The sequence below is a fragment of the Tachypleus tridentatus genome, chromosome 9 (assembly GCF_004210375.1).
Source record: "Tachypleus tridentatus isolate NWPU-2018 chromosome 9, ASM421037v1, whole genome shotgun sequence".
Classification (NCBI taxonomy): domain Eukaryota; kingdom Metazoa; phylum Arthropoda; class Merostomata; order Xiphosura; family Limulidae; genus Tachypleus; species Tachypleus tridentatus.
Window position 1 is genome coordinate 121,559,760 of NC_134833.1, and position 25,966 is coordinate 121,585,725.

The window sequence follows — 25,966 nt, forward strand, 5'->3', positions numbered from 1 at the left end:
GCCAATGAACATTAAGACAAAATATGCATTTTGCGCTGTTAGACTCAACCACTTATTTGAGTAGAGCTTCGAAAGATGAAAATAAGAAAAGGGAAAATAAAAATAAAAAACTTTTAGCACTTAATAGGGAAAATGTGAACACTATGAAATTAGCCTAAATACTAACTGGTTAAAAGTTTAAGACCATACCAGAAAGAAGTTTTAAACAGGGTAGGAAATGCCCAACAAGAGGTCTCAGTAGTAAGCTGCACGGCCGTCATTGCGAATAACTTCAAAAAATTCGCTTTGGTATGGTCGATATAAGCGTTTGCAGAATGCTAGCTGGAATGTTAATCCAAGTGGTGAAGATGGCTTCACGAAGATCATGTACTGTTTGTAATTGATGTCCATTTCTATAGACTTCCCTTGCCATCCACCCCAAACATTTTTAATGGGGTTCAGTTTGGGCGAATACATTGGATGGTCCAAAAGAATCACGTTATTCACCATGACAAAGTCATTTGTCCTGCGGGCATTGTCGATTGCAGCATTGTCCTGCTGAAAGGTCTAGTCATTTCCACATAAGCGAGGACCTTCAGTCAATAAAGATGCTCTCTACAACACGCCAGTATAGGCAGCCACTGTTTGATGCCCCTGTATAACCTGAAGCTCCATTGTTTCATGGAAGGAGAAAGCACCCCAGATCATGATGGAACCTCCTCCACTGTGTCGTGTAGAAAATGTCTTCAGTTGGATATCCTTATCGTGTCAGTAACATTGGAAGCCATCTGGACCATCCAGGTTAATTTGTTTCTCATCAGAGAACAAAACCTTCTTCCACTTTTTTACGTTCCATGTGTGGTGCTTCTCAGCAAAGTTTAACCAAGCTGTTTCGTGGTGTGGAAGGAGTCGTGGCCTTTGAAGACCTTTACAGTTTTTAAAGTTTTTCTTTTGTAGATGCCATCTTATTGTTCTTGAGCTGGGTTCTGCGTCCGTAAAGGCCTTAATCTGGCATGACGATCGGCCGGTGTCTTGCCAAACAACCCGTCGAATCATCCTGCTCAATGTCAGCGAAAGTTTCTTGGGCCGATCACTTGAAATTCTCCTTCTGTATCCCTCAGGGTCGTTTAAGAAATTTGCAACAGCAGTTTTACTACGCCCAATCTCACCAGTGTTGGCATGTTGATAGAGACCTTGCTTTTGCAGCTTGACAATTCTGCCACGTTCAAACTCTGTCAACTTTTTAGCCTTTGCCATGTTTTTCTCCAGTGTAGCACAAGAGATGTCAGTGGGAGATGTTGACAACGCTAATGCTTGAACACAAATGACTAAATTTTGTTACATGTTTACCGATTAACGCTTTGTTTCCGTATGTTCTTAAACTTTTGACCAGCTAGTATTTAGGCTAATTTCATAATGTTCACATTTTCCTTATTAAATGCTAAAAAAGTTTTTTATTTGTATTTTCCCTTTTCTTATTTTCATTTTTTGAAGCTCTACTCAAATAAGTGGTTGAGTCTAGCAATGCAAAATGCATATTTTTTCTTTATGTTCACTGGCCTTAAGATTTTGGCCAGCAGTATATATATGATACTTTGTTAAACTTTTTCATTGAAGTCAGCTTGTTGTCATTTTGAAAGTGTTAAACATTACTGTATATATATGATTCATTGTTAAACTTTTACACTGAAGTCATCTTGCTGTACTTTGAATATAAGCATTGATTGAAACTCACCAATTTGAATCTTCGTCATGATTGAGAAAGTTAAATGAAATTTTATAATTAATAAAGTCACTGAATCTCTAAACGTGTTAGCCATCAAGATGATTAATAAGGTTAACTTTAACAAATATTACAGGGGCCTGAAGGAGGGTTACAAATAAACATTAATTCCTACATGGATCACCATGGTTTGAAAATGAACTCAAACCTTGCAAGTGTTAGCCATCAACATGAATAAAATTGTCAGTTTAACAGGTTTATGTATCATCATGATAAATAACATTGCAAAAACTTTGCAGGTGTAAACTATTTCTACAGCTGAGATAGTTGACTGAAATTACAGAAGACAGTAATCTTTGTTATCAGTAACACAGTTGCCTGAAATATTGTTGATAGTTGTAATTAATATAAACCAAGAATAATGGATAATGCTAAACTGCATCAATTAAAAACATTGAAATATATATATAAGAATTAAATACTTATTTAATACTGATGTAACTGTTAAAAACTTTCATTTAAAAGCCCAAAACAGGTAACAATGTTTATACCTCTTGAGTCCATCATTAGGTTAAGAGTGAGCTTTGAAAAAGTGACTGTTACTGATCATGTGCCATGGAAACATCAGTAATGATAGGTGTAAGATTGTAGGATATTGTATGTATTTATTCTGTTATATCTATATATTGTAGTTGACATTAAGTGATAATTAGTACAGGTTCAAAATTGTTCCTAGGGGCAGGTTCATTATGACCTTAAGTTCTTGTATCAAAAGAGCTTTTTTCCTTCTTCATTTGTTTACACAGATTTGTTTGCTTGGTATCCCAGTGTTTTGTTTGGTTATATTGTGTTTATTTGAGGTAAATTTTCACAAACATGGGGGGATGTTCATTGAACCTAGTTTCCATTTTTTGGCTCATTTCTCCGATATATAAATTATGACACTTGATGCCTTGTAACTTGTAACTTATAAATAATGTATTATGGTCGTCATAGTAGATTTTACACAGTAGAGATTTTATTTTGTTACCTGATTTTTGAATGAACTTAGTATTTACTGGAATGTTATATTTTATTATGAGTATTTTCGAAATGTTAGTTATTTTGCTGCTAATATCTGGTATGTAAGGTATGCAAAAGTGTAGTGTTTTGTTGTTATCTGTTTCATTGACTTTTTGGATTGTTGATTGGCTGTCCATTGTGTTGTTGAATATTGGTTTATGTGAATAACTCTTTCAACAATTTTTGTAGGATGTTTATCAATGTTGATGAACTCTTGTTTTGATTAACTTTATTATTACGATTATCAGGTGAGTAAAGTTTTGTGGCTATTTTTATTAGGTTTTTAGTATGTGGAGTTTTTCTTTTCTTTTATGTGCTTGGTTACAGGGAATGTATACTCCAGTACAAGTGATTTTTCTGTGGATCTTTGTCATTCTTGTAATACTGAAACTTAGATATATTATTTATTTTTTCATGTTCATTGACGAACTTGTTATTTGGGTGTATGGAAGTAATTTGGTTGTAAAAGATATGCACATAATTTGTAGGTGTTAATCCAGAAAGTGTATTATCTTCATAAAATTAGTTTTTGAGATAGTAAATTCTAAAGATGTTGCTAGTTTGCTACTGAGAATGTGTATGTATGAGTTGGGGGTCATTGACGTAAACTTCTAAAGCTACAGGGAGTGGACAAAAAAAAGTGGCTCTCTCCTTGAAAATATTCTTAATTTGTTATGTCTTCTATTAGAAAACAAAAAAAATATGTAAAATTATGTTTTGAAAATGCACATGACAAGTTCTGTTCAAATATTATCTGAAATCATAATTTTAACATTGGATTTCATAAATACATGAACATTTCATGATTTTAGTTACATTTTCTCATAAAAAGTGTTGTGCACCAAGTGTAGTTTCTAAGATCTTATTTCAATTCGACCACAAAATGATCAAAGACATTTTCCTACAATAATCAGATGTAAAAATGAAATTCAAAATAACAAAAGTCAGTTTCACAAGTTAATATTTAGTAGACATTCCCTTGGATTTCAGTGCTGCTTTACATTGACGTGGCGTGCTTTCAATGAGTTTGTGTAGATATTCCTGAGTGATTGACTGTCATCCTGCTTTGAGTTCTTCAAAAAATTCATTTCTCATATTTTACTTGCGATCTTTCATTAATTGGTTTAACTTAGCCCATAAATTTTCAGTCAGATTGATATCAAGTGATTGACCTGGCTCTTTGATAACATCAATATTCTTATATCTAAATATCTTTTATGACTCTACAATTGCAGTTGAAACTTATTTGATCATATTGTACACCGATTGGATTGAGATGACCCAAGTAGCTACAGCAGGTGCACAACAATTTTTGTAAAATGTAAGCAAAATCATGAAAAGTTTGGGTATTTACAAAAGCCAGTATTAAAATTAGGACTTGAGGTAATATTTGAACAGAACTCGTAAAGTGCATTCTAAAAAACATATAATTTTACATATTTTTTTCTGTTATCTAATATAAGATATAAGAAATTAACAACATTTTCAAGGGGGTAGCCACTTTTTGTCCACCCCTATATGTTATAAGCTTCTGTGGTGGAAACTTAAGTTAAGAGGAAGACTATGTAGAGGCTTAGAAATATGGATCAACACAGTGATGTAGGAATAAGGGTTACAATGGGTAAGGGCAATCTAAAATCTTACTTTTCCTGTGTTGAGTAACATACAGTTTGCAAATATTACTAACCCTTTTGCTCCAGGTATCCTCTCCTGCACTTGACACAAAGTGTTAATTTGTATATTTTCACTAGCGTCAATTATGTATGAACGTATTATTAGTCCATGTTTACAACACAGTTCTGATCAGCAGTCATATACACATATAAACCTTTTTTTTACATATGAAACCCTTTCAAAATAGAGCTATGTTTCTGTCTCGGATTCAGTTAACCCAGCACTGTATGGACTGTACGTTTTTTATTTATTATGTTCAGAGGGAAGAGATACTCAGGACTTGGTTCATCATGTATTATATAACCCTGTTTGTTTGCTCATCAGTTTATTTTTATCAATATTTTTCTTATAATATTGAAGCAAGTTATCCAGGAGTCTGTCTGATAATGTTGTCACGTTTGAATAGTTGTGTAGAAATACCCAGTTTGTTGATCGTTGGTCTGTATAGGTTTCGCTAAAATATAGTTTTGTGTTTACTGTAGTTTTTTTATATGTGTTTTAATATATTTATCCATGTTATACAGGCGTTTTGTATTCTATGTCTGGCTTGTGTATATTCTGTAAATATTAATATGTTTTTTGGTGAAGCTCCTTGTTTGTTGCCATTCAAATTCCCTAGGTTAACTCACTCTTTTTCAAATTCTTGTTTTTATGCTATTAAAGTGTGATATCCAGTTTAGTTTTGAGTCAAGTGTTATATCTAATGTTGCTACCTGTAAGAGAGTCCAGTGTACATGTAACTGCATTATTAATTTGTTTGTTTTGTATGATTTTGTAAATAATATGACGTCTGTTTTGTGTGTATTAACTTTTAATTCTCCACATTTTGCAGTACAATTCTATTTTGTTCAGTAGTGATTGTATGTTGCTATAGTTGGATTTGGGACTCTTTAAGATTGCAACATAATCTGCAAACTATGAACAAGTGTGGTTTGGGTCATTGAGAGGTATGTCACTGACATGCATGATAAACAGTGCAGGGCTATGCACTCCTCCTTGAGGTAAACCTGCCTCAGGAGTGTAACACTTGGAGTAGGTATCCTCAACATTCATTCTCATGCTCCTATCTTCTAGAAAGTTAGAAATCCAGCAAATAGTTTCTGTGGGAAGTTCCAGTTTGTACCTGGGCCATTGTGCCATACTTTATCTAGTGTGTTTTTAACATCCAGGACGCATGTGACTGTACTTTATTTTATTATTATTAAAGCTGTGTAGTATTTATTCCGTTAATCTTATATGTTGTCTTGCTTTTTTGGAAACCATTTTATATTTCTGGGAGTACTGATTTAGTTTCAGGGTAACTTATGAGTTAATAATTTATAATGTTTTCAAGTAGTTTTTCTATGTTGCTTGTAAGGCTTACAGGTCTGTAGTTTTCGAGGTTAATCGCTGATTTTCTTTCTTTCTGGAACAACAATATCGACCTGTTTCCAAGCGGTTGTTATGTATCCTGTTTTTAGAGATAAGGTGTATAAAGATGTGAAATGTTCTAATAATCTTAGAGGGACTTTTTTTTTAGTAATAGGTTTTGAATTTTTTCTTGTCCTGGTAATTTGTTTTTCAAAAGTTTTATATTTTCTTGTACTTCCGTTAATCTATTTATATTTGTTTGTTGATCTGTTTATGTTTTCGTGTACTTTTGTTAATTTGATGAATTGTTTTGTTGTGTAGTCGTTTTCCACTTTTTGTTGTTGTACTGTCACGTTTAGCGTCCTTAGTGAATTGTGATGTATAAAAAAAGCGTGTACTTTCTGTTTATTCATGTTTGATATATTGTTATTATGTTTAGGTATAAGGTAAGTGGTGATATCGTTTTCTTTGACTTTGTATTTGGCCCGGCATGGCCAAACATGTTAAGGCGTGCGACTCGTAATCTGAGGGTCGTGGGTTCGCATCCCGGTCGCGCCAAACATGCTCGCCCTTTCAGCCGTGGGGGCGTTATAACGTGACGATCAATCCCATTATTCGTTGGTAAAAGAGTAGCCCAAGAGTTGGCGGTAGGTGGTGATGACTAGCTGCCTTCCCTCTAGTCTTACACTGCTAAATTAGGGACGGCTAGCACAGATAGCCTTCGAGTAGCTTTGTGCGAAATTCCAAAACAAACAAACAAAGACTTTGTATTTTATTTTATTTTTTTGCTTATGTGACCAGAAATATCTGAGATCAGTTTTTGATGTTATTTGTGCATAGAAGGTGTCCCTTTTTTATGATATTAGTAGCTTAATGTCGTTTTTAAACTGTCCCAAAATCATTTATAGCTGTAACCATTTCGCCAGTGTTTCTCAATTAATTGATCCATTGGATTTCACGAAAACAAATAAAGCAGATAAAATATTCATATTTTATCGTAATAGTTTTCGTTGTGTTTTAATTTTAACTGTATACGACAGTGGGAGGCAGTGAGCTGGCCTCTGGTATCGAAAAGGCTGGAAAGCCATGGACTGGGGTATAGCCAACTCTTGCAAAATACTGATTGGATTTCTACTCCATGCTCAGAAAGATTAAGTCCATCACACTTTATTGCTATCTTACCTCTAAGATTTTCAAGCTCGTAGTCGAATGCGATTTAATCGCAGATTAAAAGGTCGTTGCTCTGAATTTTAGTTTTGTTTTGTCGAATAATGTATTTTGTACTGTGTAATATGGTGTGGTGATACGTGATAAAAAGTAGGATTTGTTGGGAAATACTGTTTGTTTGTTTTTCTCTTGTCCTTTTAAGCAAATATTTAGCCGTTTCCGTGGCATTATTAATAGTATTAATAAGTTTCACGTAAAATGCATGAATAAAACTGAATGAGAAGTCACCAATATTCTTATCTTAAATTAACTAAACGCTGGTTGTACAGGCGTATGAGCCGTTTGGCTTAATCGGACTAAAATTTGAAATTTTTAATACAATTTATATTTGGGTTTATTAATACCGCTAGGGCATGAGTTGATCCTGTGGTAGCGCTCTGGATTTCAGAGATGCTTAGTCAAATCCATACGTTACCGCAAAATATTTCCTGGATTTTAAGATGTAAGTCACCAACCACTCAGCGCGGACGGTGGGTGGCAAAGTGCTTCCACTTGCTGTTATCTCTGTGGTCAGTAGTTCAAAATTATGGACGACAGTGAAGGGCCTCAGCAGCTTTATCATAAATATAAATACAATATAGTCAATAATATAATAAAATACTCTATTTACACACACTTGTGATTCTAGCCCTACTTTTATTATATTACTTTGTTATTTCATGTCTACAGTACGATATTCATGCATCAAAACCATCCTCACCGAACAGACACAACAGCGTGGCTGGCCGTCTAGCGAAGGCTAATTTACTTTAAAATTATTTTACTATAGTTAAGTGTAAATTATATAATTTTACATGAAAATTAGAAACATATTTGGGAAAAACCAGTGAACAGGATTTGAAAATGTTGTGAATGCCAGAACAGTTTAAGTCAAGCTTTCTCATATATATGTTAAAGAATATATCTTAATACATTTCTTCCATATTTTTACGATTGGCAACCACAATAAGGGCCTTCCCAGCACTACAGTATGTGTAGGATTCTTTTTCCAAAAGTTGAAAATGCGGACCTTTTCTTTTAAACAATTTGTTTTTGACTTTTGCGCAAAACTACACGAGGGCCGTCTGCGCTAGCCGTCCCTAATTTAGCAGTGTAAGACTAGAGAGAAGGCAGCTGGTCATCACCACCCACCACCAACTCTTGGGCTGCTCTTTTACCAACGAAATAGTGGGATTAACAGTTACATTATAACTCTCCCACAGCTGAAAGGGCGAGCATGTATGATGTGACGGGGATCAGAACCCGCAACCCTCAGATTACGAGTCAAGTGCCTAAACCACTTGCAGTGGCGTAGCTAGGGTTTTCAGTGCCCGGGAGGGCACTGGGAGGGCGAGCATGTTTAGCGCGACGCGCTAGGCCATGCCGGGCCTTCAGTGGTAGTCAGTTAGTGGTTTAGTTTAGTTTAAATAATGGGAATTAGCTTGTTGTTATTAACTGATTAGCGAAAGGATATTTGATTAGTTTAATTGAGTTAGACATGCCATAAGTTTCAGAATTTCTGTTCGGACGTTGTTTGCAAAGTGAGGCTTAGAAATTAAAAGTAACCTGTAGCAAACGTTAAATAAGAAATAAACTACTTCGTTATAGTTACGTGGACTTGATTCGATGTTATAAAGAACCCAAAATAAACTACCTAACGATAGAATGTGCTACAATAATAACATTATTTTGTTGGTAAGATTTCTCGTTAGTGAGATGTTGTCCTCCAACATTCCTCACCGTCATTACTGGTCAACAATATAGCTGATATGTTCAACTTTTTTTTTATTCAACTTTCGTTAAAGTGGGTCCCTCGCTGGTACAGTGGTAAGTCTACGGATTTACAACAATAAAATCAGGGGTTCGGTTCTCCTCGGTGGACACAGTAGATAGCCCGATGTGGCTTTGCTATAAGGAAACGCACATATACTTACTGAAGTGGAAAAGATTTATTGCATACAATCTCACTGTTACCCACTCTTCGTCAGTGACGTGCATGATTGTTTCGTTTGACATTTTTCTAACAGGATCGTCTTACGGGAGTTGGAGAGAAAAAGTGTGAATATTAATTAAATCAAGTTTTCTATATATTTATGAATTTAGTAGTTGTTGTAGCGAACAGCGAAAATGAATGTTTAAAGAAACATTTAATTCCTGCATTGAGAGATAGAGGACCATTATAATAAGTAATTCTCATTTTAGACTTGCTAGAATGGCCATAAAGACCTGGACATGTAATTTCGACAGATTTAGTGAGTTTGTATACGTACAGGTTAATCGTTTTACCGTGTTATAGAGGATAATTGCAAAGAAAGAAATCGTCACATCTTGTACCATTATGCAGTGGCGGATTTAAGGTTCTATGGGCCCAGGGGCTAATAATTTTTAAGGGCCCTATATCCCATATAATTTTAGATAAAATTATCAATGGGCCCTGGGACTGAGCCCCCTCTAGCCTCTACCTAAATACCTCACTGTCATTATGAAGATCCGGTTTCATTGATTGATTTTTGACTTGCAGATCTCTTTCTGCGGATGTACATTTAGACTGTTATGTACTTATGGACGGTTGGCAACCATGGTAATTACCTTGCTGAAGATAACGGTTGTGACGTTGCTTCAGTATCACGTCAATCCGTAGACATAACAGTAATGACTTTTATTTATCTCTGCATTCTTAGCCTTGCTGAACGTGACAACAATAACCCTATGTTAATTTTACCTTCTTGTCCGAAGATGGAAACAATAGTCTTCTCTTTGTCTGTTAATCTATCTGAAAATAAAACTAATGATTTGATGGCAGTCTCACTTCCTTGACTTTCTCATGGTGGCTCAGCGGTAAGGTTCCAAACTTACACTTCTAAAATTCGGGATTCGATTCCTGTGTTGCACCAAATGCAGATAACCCATCCTGTAGCTTTGCACTGAAAACCAAGAACGTTTCTCTGTCTAAAGATTATAACATTGAGTTCTTTACTCCTTTCACTGTCCTATATTGTAACGGTACTTTCATAACAGTTATATGATTGTGTGTGAACGATAATGATCTTATATTAGTGTTTAGACCTAAAAATGAGTAATTCGGTTTTATCGCTTTATGTTTTTTGGTGATAACAAGAGTAAGTTTTTTGTTTGTCTCGCGTTGTTGTTTTTGCGAAGTTAATAGGATCCTTATGTCAGTCTCGATTCCAAATTTTAAAATGGCAACAATGTTTGAAATCTTCAATTTTTCTTTCAGAACTTTTGGGGGGATTTTCTGTTAAAAGTTCGTTATGCTACTTATAAGGAACATTATAATTGATACACACATTTTAATTTATTTTTCTCATGGTTATGTAGACAAAAGTAGTAATATTTATTTTGTCTATAACTATGTACATCTCAAAATAACGATATCTTATTTCCGCTCTTATCAAAAGGTAGGCTGACAACAGGAAGATTGTATTATATACTTGATTATCGAGAGTGTTATTCGATTCAAAGCCTTGACAAAATACTTGTGACGATGAGTACTTCTAATTTGCTGGTAGTTCAAAATTCTGGACTGTTATATCTAAACCCTAAGAGTTTCTGACCCGACCATTTAACTTTTTTTTTTTTTAAGCGTAAGATACCACTCAAGTTGAAACTACCAATACTTACCAAAGCAACTGTAAAAAAATACATGTCATGTACATACATTTTGCATAAAAATATTGTTATACGTAAACATAACACAGATTTAACTTATTTATTTGATCGTAGTAATCCATCTGTTTGTCTGAACCACGAATATATAAACTCGCTATAATTTGAAAGAAGTTTGTCTGTCCTCTAAAACTTTCTAGGCTTTTGCTTGTGGACTTGCCAAATATAGTTTAATCAACTAAGAATGTGTGTTTGTATGTGTTTATCTTATAGCAAAGCCACAGCGGGCTATCTACTGTGACCACCGAGGGGAATCGAACCTCTGAGTATAGCGTTTAAATTCGTAGACTTATTGCTGTCCCAGCGGAGGACTGACTCAAGTAGGAATGACTCGGGACGTGTCAAAGGCACTTACTTTTAAAATGCATAGATTTCATAGCTCCAGTGATGGCTAAATATACATCAGTCAGTGGGGGTGGCCACTTGGGGTACTAATGCGATTTCTTGTGTTTCCAGTTTCTTCACGTGGGGTATACATACACTCTGTGTGTTTTCAGTAATCACTTACTATTTAGGAAAAAACAGAAATACTGTTTATATTCATAGCTGGTCAAATATTAACAGTACAATTTCATTTCGTTTTCAAATATTGTTAATCATTTGGAGATTTCTTTTTCACACATTATTTATATATACTTTCAAGAATGATACATTTATGTTCAGACGTTTTTAAATTGCATGTTAATTACTGCTTGTTAATTAAAAAAATAGCAAAGTAAAATTGTTTGTTTGTATGTTTGTATTTCGCGCAAAGCTACTCGAGGGCTATCTGCGCTAGCTGTCCCTAATTTAGTAGTGCAAGGCAGCTAGTCATCACCATCCACCGCCAACTCTTGAGCTACTTTTTTAACCAACGAATAGTGGGATTGACCGTCACATTATAACGCCCACACGGCTGAAAAGGCGAGCATGTTTGGTGCGATGGGGATGCGAACCCGCGCCCCTCGGATTACGAGTCGCATTCCTTAACCCACCTGGCCATCCCGGGCCTGCAAAGTAAAATATAAAATAAAATGTTGTATAAGTAGCCTAACCCAGTGGACAAGATTAATTTATTTTTCTATACTCTTAATATTAATATTGTTGATGGAATGTTTCGGGGTAAAAAATCTTTCGTAAACCTATTTCCTTGCATTGTACTGGTATATCTTCTAGTGTATTGGTGGTACTAAAGACGATGAGAAAAGAAGAAACGAAGAAAATCACACAAACAGATAAAAAGTCAAAAACAAACCATATCTTTAGGAATGGTATAAAATGAAAAGTTTCGAAATGAGCATTGCGCTTTTTTAATATCACATGATTTTGACTTTTGTACCTGTTTGTGTAGTTTTCTTTGTCTTTTTTGTTTTGCTCTTGCATTTATTGCCTAGGTTCCTTTCAGTGTTGTAAATTGAGTATTCGTGTTCACACCCGTAATAAAAGTTGTAAAGTTTTGTTTATTGACATGTCAAGAATCGAGAAAAACAAAGTACCGGTTAAACAAACAGAATAAAGTTCAAAAGACTTATCATCTGGGAACGTAAGAGTGTTCCAAAGAATTTTATTAAAGGTTATTTTTATATACAATATTGAATAAATGATTTTCACGCCTCGCGTTTCTTCCAGTGACGTGTTTGACTTTTTTAAGCAAATCTTTAGCCTCGATATAGCAGCTCATAGAATAGCTCTTTGTTTTTCAGGTACAAACTTTTAGCTCATAGATTTGTCATCTCTTGACCGATATTAAGATATAATTATAGTTTTGTACTCATGAGGTCAAATTGTGTACATTGATGTATTTGACCACGCCCAAGGTCTCATAGATTAATTTAATTCTGCTGAAAAGAATTTCAATTTAAGGGTAAACTAGTAGAGATTCTAATGAGTAATAAAATCGAATCGGTTATAAGTACGCCCTACGCTTGGTATTGCTGGCGCACAAAATATAGCTAATAATAATAATAATAAAACGTCTAATAGATTAATCTACTTTAATACTGCTTAAAATAATATCAAGTGCCGCGGCCAATGAATATTCCCCTTTGTTTAATTTAGGTGTTGCTAGAAATCCGAAAGTTTATTAAATGGGCCAAATGATCCATTTTCATATGAATTGATAGGGCAATAAGACATTGACTAGAGTACTTTTGATTCACTATTGGAGAGAGGTTAATTACTGTTGTCGGAGTTTGAACATTCAATCATAAAACTACATAATAACGTACTCCAGTAGTTTGTTACCTTACTTATCTTTTTTCTCGTCTTTCGAGTAAATTAAAAACAAACAAGAAAATGTTTAATCTTGACATAACTGTAAACGCTTTTATTACATTTACATTTGGTAAATTGTAGAGTTGTTTCTTGATGTTGTTATTTCTGTGTCTTAGGTTTTCTTTTAATCTAACTGTGATTTGAACTGAATAAACATTTCGTTGCCTCCCCTCCCCTCCCATCAGTGGCACAGCAGCATGTCTGCGGACTTACAGCGTTAGAAACTGGGTGTCGATACTCCTGGTGAGCAGAGCACATTAATCCCATTGTATAGCTTTGTACGTAAACAACTAAATACAAAACATTTCGTTATTACCACTGGAATTACTTTCTGTGTCTAAGTCTTTTATAGCGGCAGATATGAATCTAACTGATTTGAACTGGAGTTATTAACCTGGTTAAAAGCTTGAAATTTTTACAGTTTCTGAATAAAAAATAAGATAAATCCTGGGTCCTGTTTCACCTCCAGTTTCACGTATTTGACTCATATACCAACTGTAAATTATATTAATTTTAGTCTAGACCCTTCTAGAAACTGCTTTCAGCAGCTCATTATGCTTCTAACCTCTCATTGTAAAAGTTTCATATCTAGCCAAGCACCCCCACTTTGTAGATTCTTCCTACACCACTGTAAATTTAAGACTTTCATAAGTTCACGGTGATTTTCCATGTAGTTTTATATTGGGGTAACTAACTGTTAATACATGCCAAAATACTATAAAGTGGATATTTTATAACTTAAAAAATGTTATTTTTTCTGTTTATTATATTTATAGATCTATCAAGAGGGTAATAATGACAACTTGTTGAGAAAAAACATCTTCCACCTATAGTTTCTGATATCGGTTTCTCTGATCACTTTTTAATTATATTGTCGTCTCTGCCTGTGAGTCGTTCAATGAAACGATTCATCGGCCAATAAGATCATTCAACAGGAAAGTGAAATGAATATTCTACATTATATATTCTTGAGGGAGAAAATAACCGTTATATGAATCTTATTCCTGGAATTAGCCATTCAGCTGCGTACTGGATCGTCAAGTGGTGTGAATCATAAGAATATCCTACAGATATTATCCGTAGTGTGAGTGATGTTGCGTAACAATGGTTTAATTAGCTTTGGAATATTGTGACTCAAATTTGATTAAAATCATAAAAAGCACAAATGATTTACGCGTTGTTACATATGATAATTTCGGACGAGTCTCCGATTTATTATATTACGCATGTTAACGTATTGCTATTTCAAATAACCGGGAATTTGAATTTAGAAGTTAACAAAATATTAATATATGTCAAATTTATATTGTATGCAAACAATATTGTTAGACACAATTTCCTTTTTAACTCAAATATGTTTTGATATACAAATATAAAAACAATACAATTTATAGTAACGGTTATTACCAATAGTTATTACAAATGATGGTTTTATATACAAGGTGTTCGGAAAGTCAGTGTGCAGTTTTGTCTGTTAATAAATGTATAAGTACACAGTGAATTTCCGAACACCCTGTACAATAGTTTTACGAACTTACAAACAGAACCGAGTGTTATATCCAGTTTAGAACTGAATATTTTATCGACGGTCCAGATCCACGCCGAACAAATTAATTCTGAGTTCATATTGTTACACCTCGCTTCTTACCGAAAAAGATATTTAATGTGCTTCTAGAAACAACAACGTCGGAAGTACTTTACTAAAGTTGAACGGTGTATAATGTTTTCGAAATGTGTAAATGTTCCCGGTTAAATTCTGTAGTTAACCGATTAATAAGCGTTGATCATAATTATACCCAGATTCAAAGAAGAATAACAAGAAGACAGAAACACCTTCTCACGTTTTTGAACACTGCAAATCAAATAAGCGCAACATAGCTATAGAAAACACCAACATAGTAACTAGGGAAACAAATACAAACAAACAAAAAAATCAAAGCAGCCCTATTTATATAAGAACACATACCAAAACTGAACCTATATTAATAACCTAACTTCTAACTGCAACACCCCCAACAATCTCACACCTGTTTACACTGTAGTTCCTAAGACATGTGCTCGTCAACGATCAGTTGCAAACTCTCTTTGTTAACCTGAAGATGACCTAAGAAAGTCGAAACGTTGTTCTGTACTTTATTTTAATTAAATTTTTAATACCCATACCAGTCGTCTTTAGAATACATAATAACAATTATAGCTTCCTTGGTCTATAGCACACTGACTGTAGCTGTCCAATAATAATAATCTGTCTCTTGCTAGCTGGTTATTATAATAATCACACAAGACTCTAGAACATTCACTAAAGTTCAATTGGCAACAGTGCTGTCAATCATTTGTATTACATAAAACTTAGTACATTGTTGATTCTTACGCTCAAGACTCTTATACAAATTTCGAGAACAGGTGGGACTTGCACAAAACACAGTCAAGAATATACGTCACATGCAAAAAAGAAAACTGTACAGAAATAAGCGTAAGCACTAAAATAAATGTACAACAGCAAATCTGTTACAGTGTTAATGTAGCTAAGTGCCAATTCGACTGAAATATTCAAAGTAATTTATAGCATTGGGGAGATAAGTATGTATTTTACATCTAAGGCTCTCGAAATTACTGTTTGATTGACGTTTTATGGGCTGTTTAACATGTTTTGAGGGTCGTTATGTTATTTATGTATTATAGTGTAATATTCTTTCGAGGTAACAACAGTTACTTTTCTTCATGTATTCTATTTAGGTATTACTACATACTCTGTTCTATACGTATTCCACGTGTGATAAACTTTGGAGGGTACATTTAACATATTCTACGCTAATTATTGTTTGCATATGTGTGTCATACGTTTAGGGATTAGTACATTCGCTGTTTTCACGTACTGTATGTGTAACACATTTTAAGGATTACTACATTAAATAGTTATTATATTTCTTACGTTTTAAAGTGATAAGCCAAGGCCACAAGCGGTATTCTGTAGCATATATCATAAACATAGAGACTATTACGTCATCCACTTAAGCATTTTGATAACTAAGTCAATGTGAAACGGATACGCTGTGTTAACAACGTGAACATTAAGAAAGCCAGATACGGTATACGGTGTATCTATATACAAGTGTAGAAGTTCCTAAAATAGCAGTTTGATGACAGTAGATATGTGACTTGGAACATATCAGCTATTTACAATTGAGTGTTTTCGTTTCTTTGTATTCTTACGTAATAACTATTCATTTCCCTTTGCACTCCTAATTGTGATACGCATATACCACCATTAACAAGTTCAAGATGGTAGAAGCAACAAAAATTAGGGAAGTATGTTTTGAGAAAAGCAGCTATTAGATATAATTGAGTGGCAATAAACTTACATCTGGACAGTTATCATGATTAATTTTAAGAATATCAGGTAATTTTATTAATATTCTCAGAACTGTACTAAATGGGAAAATAAGTTATGTGACGATACATTGACAATGAATTATCTTATATAAAGGATACCTATCTAGTTGATTTCAGTACTGGTGGTTAGACTTTGATGAAAGTTGTATGTTAGTTAACAACGTTCTAAATACGTGTATAAGGAAACTACACTACTCAGTCAGAGAAATCTGAACAAATAGCCAACCATAAGAGGGGTTCTTAGTGATTGCTATCTAATATGATTGTAACAAGTCCACTTTTCTGTTTATGATGCTCACAACTATGTTCCGACATATGCCTTGTATATTTTTTTCCGTGGCAGTTTTAAAGATTTGCAAGTTGATGAGACAATGGTTCTGTTATAATGTTTAAACCATTCCCTCCAGATGGTCCCACAGGTCTCTGTTTCTTTTTAAGATTAAAATGATTCATCCCAAGGTCTGTATACCCATTGCTACTTTGAAAACAGACATCAATCTTATGTACCTTGTAGCAGAGAAAAAAATACATTGGCCTAGTTACAAAAAAAGTTATTCCCATTGAAATCTTTATGTAAGTTAACTTGATGCCCATGAGCATTTATACACTGTAAATAGTCACCTACTGCACAGTTTCTATATTCCATTAGATCACCTTCTGCTTCTACAACTATATATTTATCTTCTTTCAGTACATTGTGTAACCTTCCTTTTAGTTTTTAATCAATTGAGCTACCTTCTGCCCTGGCTCAGCGTGGTTAGAGCGCTTGACTCGTGATTTTTAGGTTCGAATCGTCATCACCCCAAACATGCTCGCCCATTCAGTCGGGCGTTATAATGTGACAGTCATTTCCAGTATTCGTTGGTTAAAGTGTACCCTAGGAGCTGGCGGTGGGTGGTGATGGCTAGCTGCCTTCCTTCTAGTCTTACACTGCTAAATTAGAGACGATTAGCGCAAATAGCCCTCGTGTAGCTATGCGCGAAATTGAAGCAAAGAAACACCTTGTGCTACTACAGATTTATCTTCTTGCAACACACTATGTAATATTCTCAGTTTTTATTCCACTGGGTTTCATTCTCTCCATATTTTTATTTACACTGTTTAGTCTTCTTTTTACTTTTTAATCTACTGAGTCACTTTCTGCTACTATAGATTTAGCTTCTTTCAGCACCGTGTGTAGTTTTTGTTTCAGTTGTTAATCGACTGGATCACACCGTAGATTTAGTTTTTCAGTACACTGTGTAATATTCTTTTCAGTTTTTAATCCATTGGTGGCCTTCTGTCACCATAAGTTTTCCTTTTTTCAGTACACTTTGACTTTTTTCCTTTCAGTTTTAGTTCACTGGGTCACCTTCTGTCACCCTAGATTTAGCTTCTTTCAGCTTGTGCAACATTTTCTAATCTTGTTTTCAGTTTTTAACTCACTGTGTCTACTTTTACCGCTTTGGATTTAGCTTGTTTTGGCTTGTACCACACTGTGTTATTTTTCTCTCATTACCTAATGACGTAGGCCAAGCATGGCCAGATGGATAAGGCACTCGACTCGTAATCTGAGGGTCGCTGGTTCGAATCGCCGTTACACCAAACACGCTCGCCCTTTCAGCCGTGGGGCATTATTATGTGACGGTCAATCCCACTATTCGTTGGTAAAAGAGTAGCCCAAGAGTTGGCGGTGGGTGGTCTTACATTGCGATATTAAAAACGGCTAGCGCAGATAGCCCTCTTGTAGCTTTTCGCAAAATTCAAAACAAACAAAACCTAATGACGTAAGAGGCGCCATTAAACAACGGGAAGCAAAAATAGGCGCCATGCGTTCACCGATAATGATATTAAAAAAACAACAACAACACCAAACGGAAGAAGCCAGTGTTAACTCAGTGTTTAATAGTTGGAAGTATGCGATTATTAGTATTACGAGATGCTCTTAACCGGTTGAAACAATAATCCAACGTACATTATTTATATTTTGTACCTCACGTGTACGTGTTGATACAGGTTTGAAGTGGACATATTTTGTGTTGGAAAACAACAACAGTAATCGTTTCCTTTTCATTGTTCTCAGTTATGATGTATATATATATTTTCAGTTGGTGTTACAAACGTACTGTAATAACGTTTGTCTTGTAGAACGTACGTAATATGTTTTAGCTCAGAGCCACACAATAGTTTGTTTGAGCGAGGAATCTAACTCCAGATTTTAGCGTTATAAGTCCGTAAACATATCGCCGACCTCTCTGGAGACGTTTTATAAAAAATGAAATGTTTCACAACACCAATATTAAAGGGGCACTTAGTTCAGCGCATACCTCCACCACGCAGCGTTGATCAAATATGACTCTCAGAAAAAAAGAAAATGTGTTCGTTTGTACGTTGTTATCAACGGACATGGACTATTTTTGGCTGGGTAATTAAGAATAACATTCTACACTTTTGACAGAGTTATAGAGCAAAAATGGTGTGAAATATTGGTTCTATGTTAACAGGTAGGGATTTTTGGATTTTCGTGACTGTGCTTTGAAAGTTACCTTCCATAAACTAATTACTTGTAAGTTGGGGCACAGTCCAAATGTGTACTAACTTTCCTCCAAATCCATTCAGTCGTTTTCGAGAAACCTTGTTGTTAAACAAACACATACGGGTGAAATATAACGTACGTCCTTCTTGGGTGGTGGAGATCGTGTTAAAATATTGTGTGGTCTTGGTTTATACCTCTGCTTGGTAATACGAGCTACAGATGTTTCCTGAGCAGCACACAGTGTTCAGATTCCTGTTGTTGTTGATTTCCCATTTCTTTGGCTTTGACTACATCATAGACATAGATGTATACATATTTCGAGGCTGGCAAACAAATGCGACGGATGCAAGTTAGATGTACTTCTTATATCGACGGATACAAGTTCGATGCAAAATCTCCTCTCTCTCATAATGACGGATACAAATTAGATCTAACTACTCTTTATACGATGGATATAAGTTTCATATAAAATAACCACTTTTTCTTGTAATGACGAACACAAGTTAGATGTAACTACTTAATACTGACGGATATATATTCGATGTAAAATACGCACTATCTCCTACATTGACGAATACAGGTTATATATAATTTGGAAACTTTCTTATGGAGTGATGCATTTTTAGGTTTGGAATAACTTACAAGTTTGTTGCTTTGCTGCTTGTAGGAGCTTGTGGAACACATTACCAGTTGGTTATTCATTAGAATAAATAAACACATGCATATAAGTCTGGGAGATCCATCTGGTGTAGCTTAGCATTTAGTCACCAAATGTGGTATTGCTGGTTAACTTGACGTTCTTCCTATAGTTAATGGAGCTTAGGATGAACTAGAATAAACGATACGACAATCTATTATGTTATCTGTGTCTGTACATCATACTTTCTGCGCAACTAGGCTTTAGTTTCTTCTGTGAACATTCCTTGAATCTTAAAAACAAATGCAGTTACAACTTCAAGCTCGTGACAACACGAACTCTTTTGAAAGATATACTGTCTTTATGAAAATGAAACTGGCTTTGTTTATCGTATTTTGACCAAAACGTTTTCAGCAAAAGAAGTTTACCTTTCTCACGACACTGGACTCTTTAGAAACCAAAACAGACCCCAAGACGAAAACCCTTCCATATAATTTCAGCAAAATTGACGCAATAATAAAGTGGAAGCTACATTTGACGTAAAATAGAAATACATTTTTAAGTATAGTGAAGGACGAAGTCGTAAATTACGTCAGAATGAAATCCTCTTCAGTTGTAATCGACTTATAAAATTGGGATGACGTTATGGTAAATGTAAGTAGCATGTAATAAATTTGGAGTGTTTCTTGGTAATTTGACATTTGAAGGCCCTTGTATAATACTAAATATTAAACGTATGTGGAATGATTTTAAATCTTGTTGCTTACGAACATTAATAATACAGCTCTGAGAGACCGGAGTTGTTTCCGTTTATATAATTTCATGAATTCGTGGTTTTCACACATTTTATATTTCTAGAGTATCAAGCTATATGTTAGATTACTTCAATATTGTCATTATAATATACGACAACAGGTCATACGATAACATAAAATGTTAAAGGATATAAATCCAGTGTTTGGCTTTTTTTTAAAATTATTTGTAAAGATTATTGTTAAGTTAACGTTGTGCTAGTTTTTGTTTCAGTATGCACGTCATTCACTCTTTTGTTTTTACTTCATATGAGGTATGACGTCAGTAGAGCATGATTGGTTGGTTGCCAACGAGAAGGTTTATCAATACCAGCAGAGAAGATAGGTTAGTTATGTTTGTGGAGTTTCTTGTGTGTGTGTATGTTTTTCCTTTGTGCGCACGCGCACATTTTGCCGGTAGGAAAAGGCATAAACTTTTCGGATTTTGCCGCAGTAAGCTTCAGTTGTTCGAAAGCTCTTCTAACAAATAAATCTCCAACGTGACCTGTTGTTTCACTATTAGTAAATCATGAATATGTAATATAAGTTTCATGAATCGAAGTATTAAGTGGTATGTGTAAATTAAGTTTGGCTGTGAAGTTAGCAAGCAACGGTTTCATTCTGTATATATACTGAAGTCTACTGTTGTGACTGAAATCGTAAGTACACCGTTTATTTATAATTCATTTTCCTAGGACTAATCAGTTTCATCCACAATTTTTAGTTGTTTTTAAGTTGCGATTTTGTCAGTGCTCCCCTTGAGATATTCAATGAATATTTAAATTACTCTTGGGTGATTCATTCAGTACCTGCCTTTTGTTGATTCGTAGAATAGTCACTTTATTTGTTGTTCTATATCTCACTCGAGATATATATGTGCTCAGTCAATACCTGCCTTTTGTTGATTCAGTCATAGAATAGTTACCTTATTTGTCGTTCTGTAAGTATCTCACTCGAGATATATATCCACTCTTGTTGTTTAGTCAGTGCTCCTTTCTTAAGGGCCCGGCATGGCCTAGCGCGTAAGGCGTGCGACTCGTAATCCGAGGGTCGCGGGTTCGCGCCCGCGTCGCGCTAAACATGCTCACCCTCCCAGCCGTGTGGACGTTATAATGTGACGGTCAATCCCACTATTCGTTTGTAAAAGAGTAGCCCAAGAGTTGGCGGTGGGTGGTGATGACTAGCTGCCTTCCCTCTAGTCTTACACTGCTAAATTAGGGACGGCTAGCACAGATAGCCCTCGAGTAGCTTTGTGCGAAATTTCCAAACAAACAAAACCTTTCTTAAGTTTTAAGTTTCGTACTATCCTTTACTGTGTGCGTATAGGACTATTTTCTGTGTTCATTCATTAGCAGCCCTTTCGTTTCTTCCATCAGATTACAGTTATTTTTTTTGTTCACTCAGAACCTATCCTTTTTTTTTGTCATCTTTTAAAATATGGTCCTATTCTTTTTTCGGTCAGAAACAGGCGTTTCATTTCTAGTTCTTTCGGTCAGTGAACGTATATTTTTCTTATTTAATCAATGTGCATTTGAAGACGTTTAATCAGTATTATTTTATTTTTCTTTGTTTGGCCAGTATCAAGTGGAGTCAGTTTCTATTGATTTGACTGTTTAGTATACGTTTTGCTAATATCGAGTCAGTTTCGTCTATTAGTTTTATATTATACACATCTATATTTACTCCATAACTATCAAGTTCAATTTTCTGTCCGACAGATAATCACTTTTTGTTTTTTTCGTGTTCATTCAATGTCTGTGAATTGTTGTGTTTATTTTTTCCTCTGCACAATCAGCGTTTATGTCACTATTTATTCACTATCTATTTACTTTTTATTACAATACTATCTGTCTTATTTATTTTCTTACTTTGTAAATAGTTCGTTTCTATGTTCTTTCAATATCTTGGTATCTATTCTGTCAGTTTTGATTTTTTGTTCTGATATTACTTTTGTTCTTTCTGTGTTCGCTAAACAAAGAGATTGAATACGTCATATTAAAATAAAACTACTGTGGAGTCTCGCCGTACCGTTATAGTTCATTTCACCATATCTAGCCATGTTCTATCTGACGACAACGAATCTTGAAAATAGCCCTACATCGTATTTTCCATTTGCAAAAGGCTCTGGTGTAAGTCTGCATTGTCTAAAGCACATAACTCCTACCTGTACTTTTTCATAATTCATCTGGTGCACGGGGGACGGCTGTTTCCCATTGCTTGTTTTAATAGTCCAATTGCAGAGAAATTCAAAGATTCTGCCTTAGGTGACTTGGCCAATAGGTATGTCTTTATAGGTTACTAATAGGTAGTTCTCCATCTGTTTGGGGTATGCGATCGTTGAACAGATACACTGCTGACCAGAATCTTAAGGACAATGAACATAAAGAAAAAATATGCATTTGCGTTGTTAGACTCAACCACTTATTTGAGTAGAGATTCGAAAGATGACAATAAGAAAAGGGAAAATAAAAATAAAAAGCTTTTTTAGCATTTAGTAGGGAAAATGTGAACACTATTAAAATTAGCCTAAATACAAGCTGGCCAAAAGTTTAAGATCATACTGAAACGAAGCGTTAATCGATAAACACGTAACGAAATTTAGTCATTTGTGTTCAAGCATTAGCGTTGTCAACATCTCCCACTGACATCTCCTGTGCTACATTGGGGGAAAAGATGGCAAAGGCTAAAAAGTTGACAGAGTTTGAACGTGGCAGAATTGTCGAGCTGCAAAAGCTGGTGAGATTGGGCGTAGTAAAACTGCTGTTGCAAATTTCTTAAACGACCCTGAGGGATACAGAAGGAGAATTTCAAGTGGTCGGCCCAAGAAACTTTCGCCGACGTTGAGCAGGAGGATTCGACGGGTTGTTTGGCAAGACACCGGCCGATCGTCATGCCAGATTAAGGCCCTTACGGACGAAGAATGCAGCTTCAAAACAATAAGAAATCACATACGGGAGAAAGGTTTTAAAATGTAAACGTCTTCAAAGGCCACGTTTCCTTCCACACCACGAAACAGCTCGGTTGAACTTTGCTGAGAAGCACCAAACATGGGACGTAGAAAAGTGGACGAAGGTTTTGTTCTCTGACGAGAAAAAATTTAATCTGAATGGTCCAGATGGCTTCCAACTTTACTGGCACGATAAAGATATCCCACCGGAGACATTTTCTACACGACACTGTGGAGGAGGTTCCATCATGATCTGGGGTGCTTTCTTTTTCCATGGAACAATGGAGCTTCAGGTTATACAGGGGCGTCAAACAGCAGCTGGCTACATTGTCATGTTGGAGAGAGCATCCTTATTGACTGCAAGCCCTCGCTTGTGTGGAAACGACTGGATCTTTCAGCAGGACAACGCTGCAATCCACAGTGCCCGCAGGATAAAGGACTTTTTTCATGGCGAATAACGTGATTCTTTTGGACCATCCAACGTATTCGCCCGAACTGAACCCCATTGAAAATGTTTGGGGTGGATGGCAAGGGAAGTCTATAGAAATGGACGTCAATTCCAGACAGTGCATGATCTTCGTGAAGCCATCTTCACCACTTGGAATAACATTCCAGTCAGCCTTCTTCAAACGCTTATATCGACCATGCCAAAGCGAATGTTTGAAGTTATTCGCAATGATGGCCCTACAACTCACTGCTAAGACCTCTTGTTGGGCATTTCCTACCCTGTTTAGGACCTCATTTTGGTATGGCCTTAAACTTTTGACCAGCTAGTATTTAGTCTAATTTCGTAATGTTCAAATTTCCCCTTTTAAATGTTAAAAAAGTTTTTTATTTTTATTTTCCCTTTTCTTATTTTCATCTTTCGAATCCATTACTCAAATAAGTGGTTGAGTCTAACAGTGCAAAATGGATATTTTTTTAATGTTCATTGGCCTTAAGATTTTGGCCAGCAGCGTATATCGTAGAAGCAACTTGTATATACGTGCATTTGTTACTTTTCCGATTCAAGCCTTTCTTGATTCAGTTGCCAGCTATACAAACAAAAACTTTTTTTCTTTTTTTAAATTTCGCGCAAAGTTACATGTGGGCTATCTGTCCCTAATTTAGCAGTGTAAGACTAGAGGGAAAGCAGATAGTCATCACCGCCAACTCATGAGCTACTCTTTTGCCAACGAATACAACGAATAGTGGGATTGACCGTCACATAATAACGCCCCCACCGCTGAAAGGGCGAGCATGTTTGGTGCGACGGGGATTTGAACTCACTACCCTCAGATTACGAGTCGAACGCATTAACTCACCTGGCCATGCTGGGGCGCAAAACAAAAACAAATGCAAACAAAAGTATACCATGAATAATGGAATTACTGTTTTTACCTCCTTCGTATTTTGTCTATAAAACGAGTGCTTTTTTTTTCTTTCGATAAGGTGTTTAGACAGACGATTGTACAAGGTGTAAAAAACACACAATCAAAAATATCCAGTGTGGTACACTATGTGAACCTCTCTTGTGGTGAACCGCATATAAAAAATTTCACGTTTTCCTAAATTTTGTAAGTATTCACTTTTTATCTCAAAACCTATAGCATAATAAACGTTTTAAATATTTCAGAAACCTAATGTGATACACATTTTGATTGAACTGAAATGTATACCAAGGCGTTTAAACTGAATAGATATTATTATTAGTGGTCACCAATTTGTGTTTTGTATTAACGTGTACAGCGATTAGTTCACGTTATTCAGGTCCGTTGTTCATATGAGCAACTTTCAGATGATAAGGTAAATTTATTGATGTTGTTTTATGAATAATTCATGCACAAAATATGTTTGCTGTTCCAATGATATAACAGCGTAAAATTCAACTAAATTATTGTAAGTCTATTTACATGTTAGAATTATCACGACAGGATCCTGCATTAATTTTAAAAGAACTAAATAAGAAAAGGGACAACTGTGATCTTTTATCTAGTAAACAACGAGTATACATTGTTTAAATATCTTAGCGAAAATTTCAGTTTATTCTACTCGAGGGCTATCGTTTTAGCCGTCCCTAGAATGAATTTCTGAATATACTGTATTTTGAAAGCCATTTACAATCTTCCAAGTCAACACAACCTAAGTATTCCCGGCTACTTTTTACCAGACGCATAGTAGCATTGACCGTCAAATTTTTATAGCAACAGTAGAAATTCCCACGGCTTTGAGAATGTGGAAATAAAGTATGGTTCCATTTCATAAAATGGTCATAAAATTTGTTCCAATAGTTTGTGTAGATTAACCAGCGAAAGAACATGGCTCGTATAGGTTATATATATATATTTCTTGTCATCTCATGAATAGTAGATTATTGTCAACAATATAACTTTTTCAATTCTGAAGTAAGCATTTGAAACTGCATGAATTGCATATCTTTATGACGTGTAATACATTTTAAACTTCTAGCAAGTAATTATCATGTCTAATGCAGTTCAAAACATCTAAAGAAACTTAGATTAGTTCACAGTGCATATATAGGCTCAGAAATCGCACGATTTATAATGTCTGTGAATGCGTATTTCCTTAAAGGCTATCTGGAAAAGATTTTGATCATAAAAATACTGTTGTTTATATTTGAAAGCCTAGGATTAGATTAAACATCAGAGATACTGTAAATAAAGTTGATTATATAAATAAAAACGGCTATTAAGTGATTCCTTAAGAAGCTTGCCATTGGTTCCGGCATTCATGAGTTGCCTGGTGGACT

At 35.2% G+C, this 25,966-nt stretch overlaps 1 protein-coding gene across 18 annotated transcripts in view; it reads left to right on the forward strand.

Moving 5' to 3' along the window:
* The window catches only part of LOC143226219 (sodium-driven chloride bicarbonate exchanger-like), a 146,561-nt gene that overhangs the window by 66,580 nt on the left and 54,015 nt on the right, over positions 1-25,966 (forward strand). For 5 of the 18 annotated variants that reach the window (XM_076456934.1, XM_076456930.1, XM_076456944.1 and 2 more), the window contains exon 1: positions 20,625-20,929. The exons of 8 other annotated variants lie outside the window; for them this stretch is intronic. The gene's annotated coding sequence lies outside the window, so the exon portion shown is untranslated. Of the gene's footprint in view, positions 1-20,597; positions 20,930-24,648; positions 24,774-25,966 lie in introns of those variants that run through there. 5 more of the 18 variants (XM_076456949.1, XM_076456950.1, XM_076456932.1 and 2 more) reach the window with 4 other exon arrangements.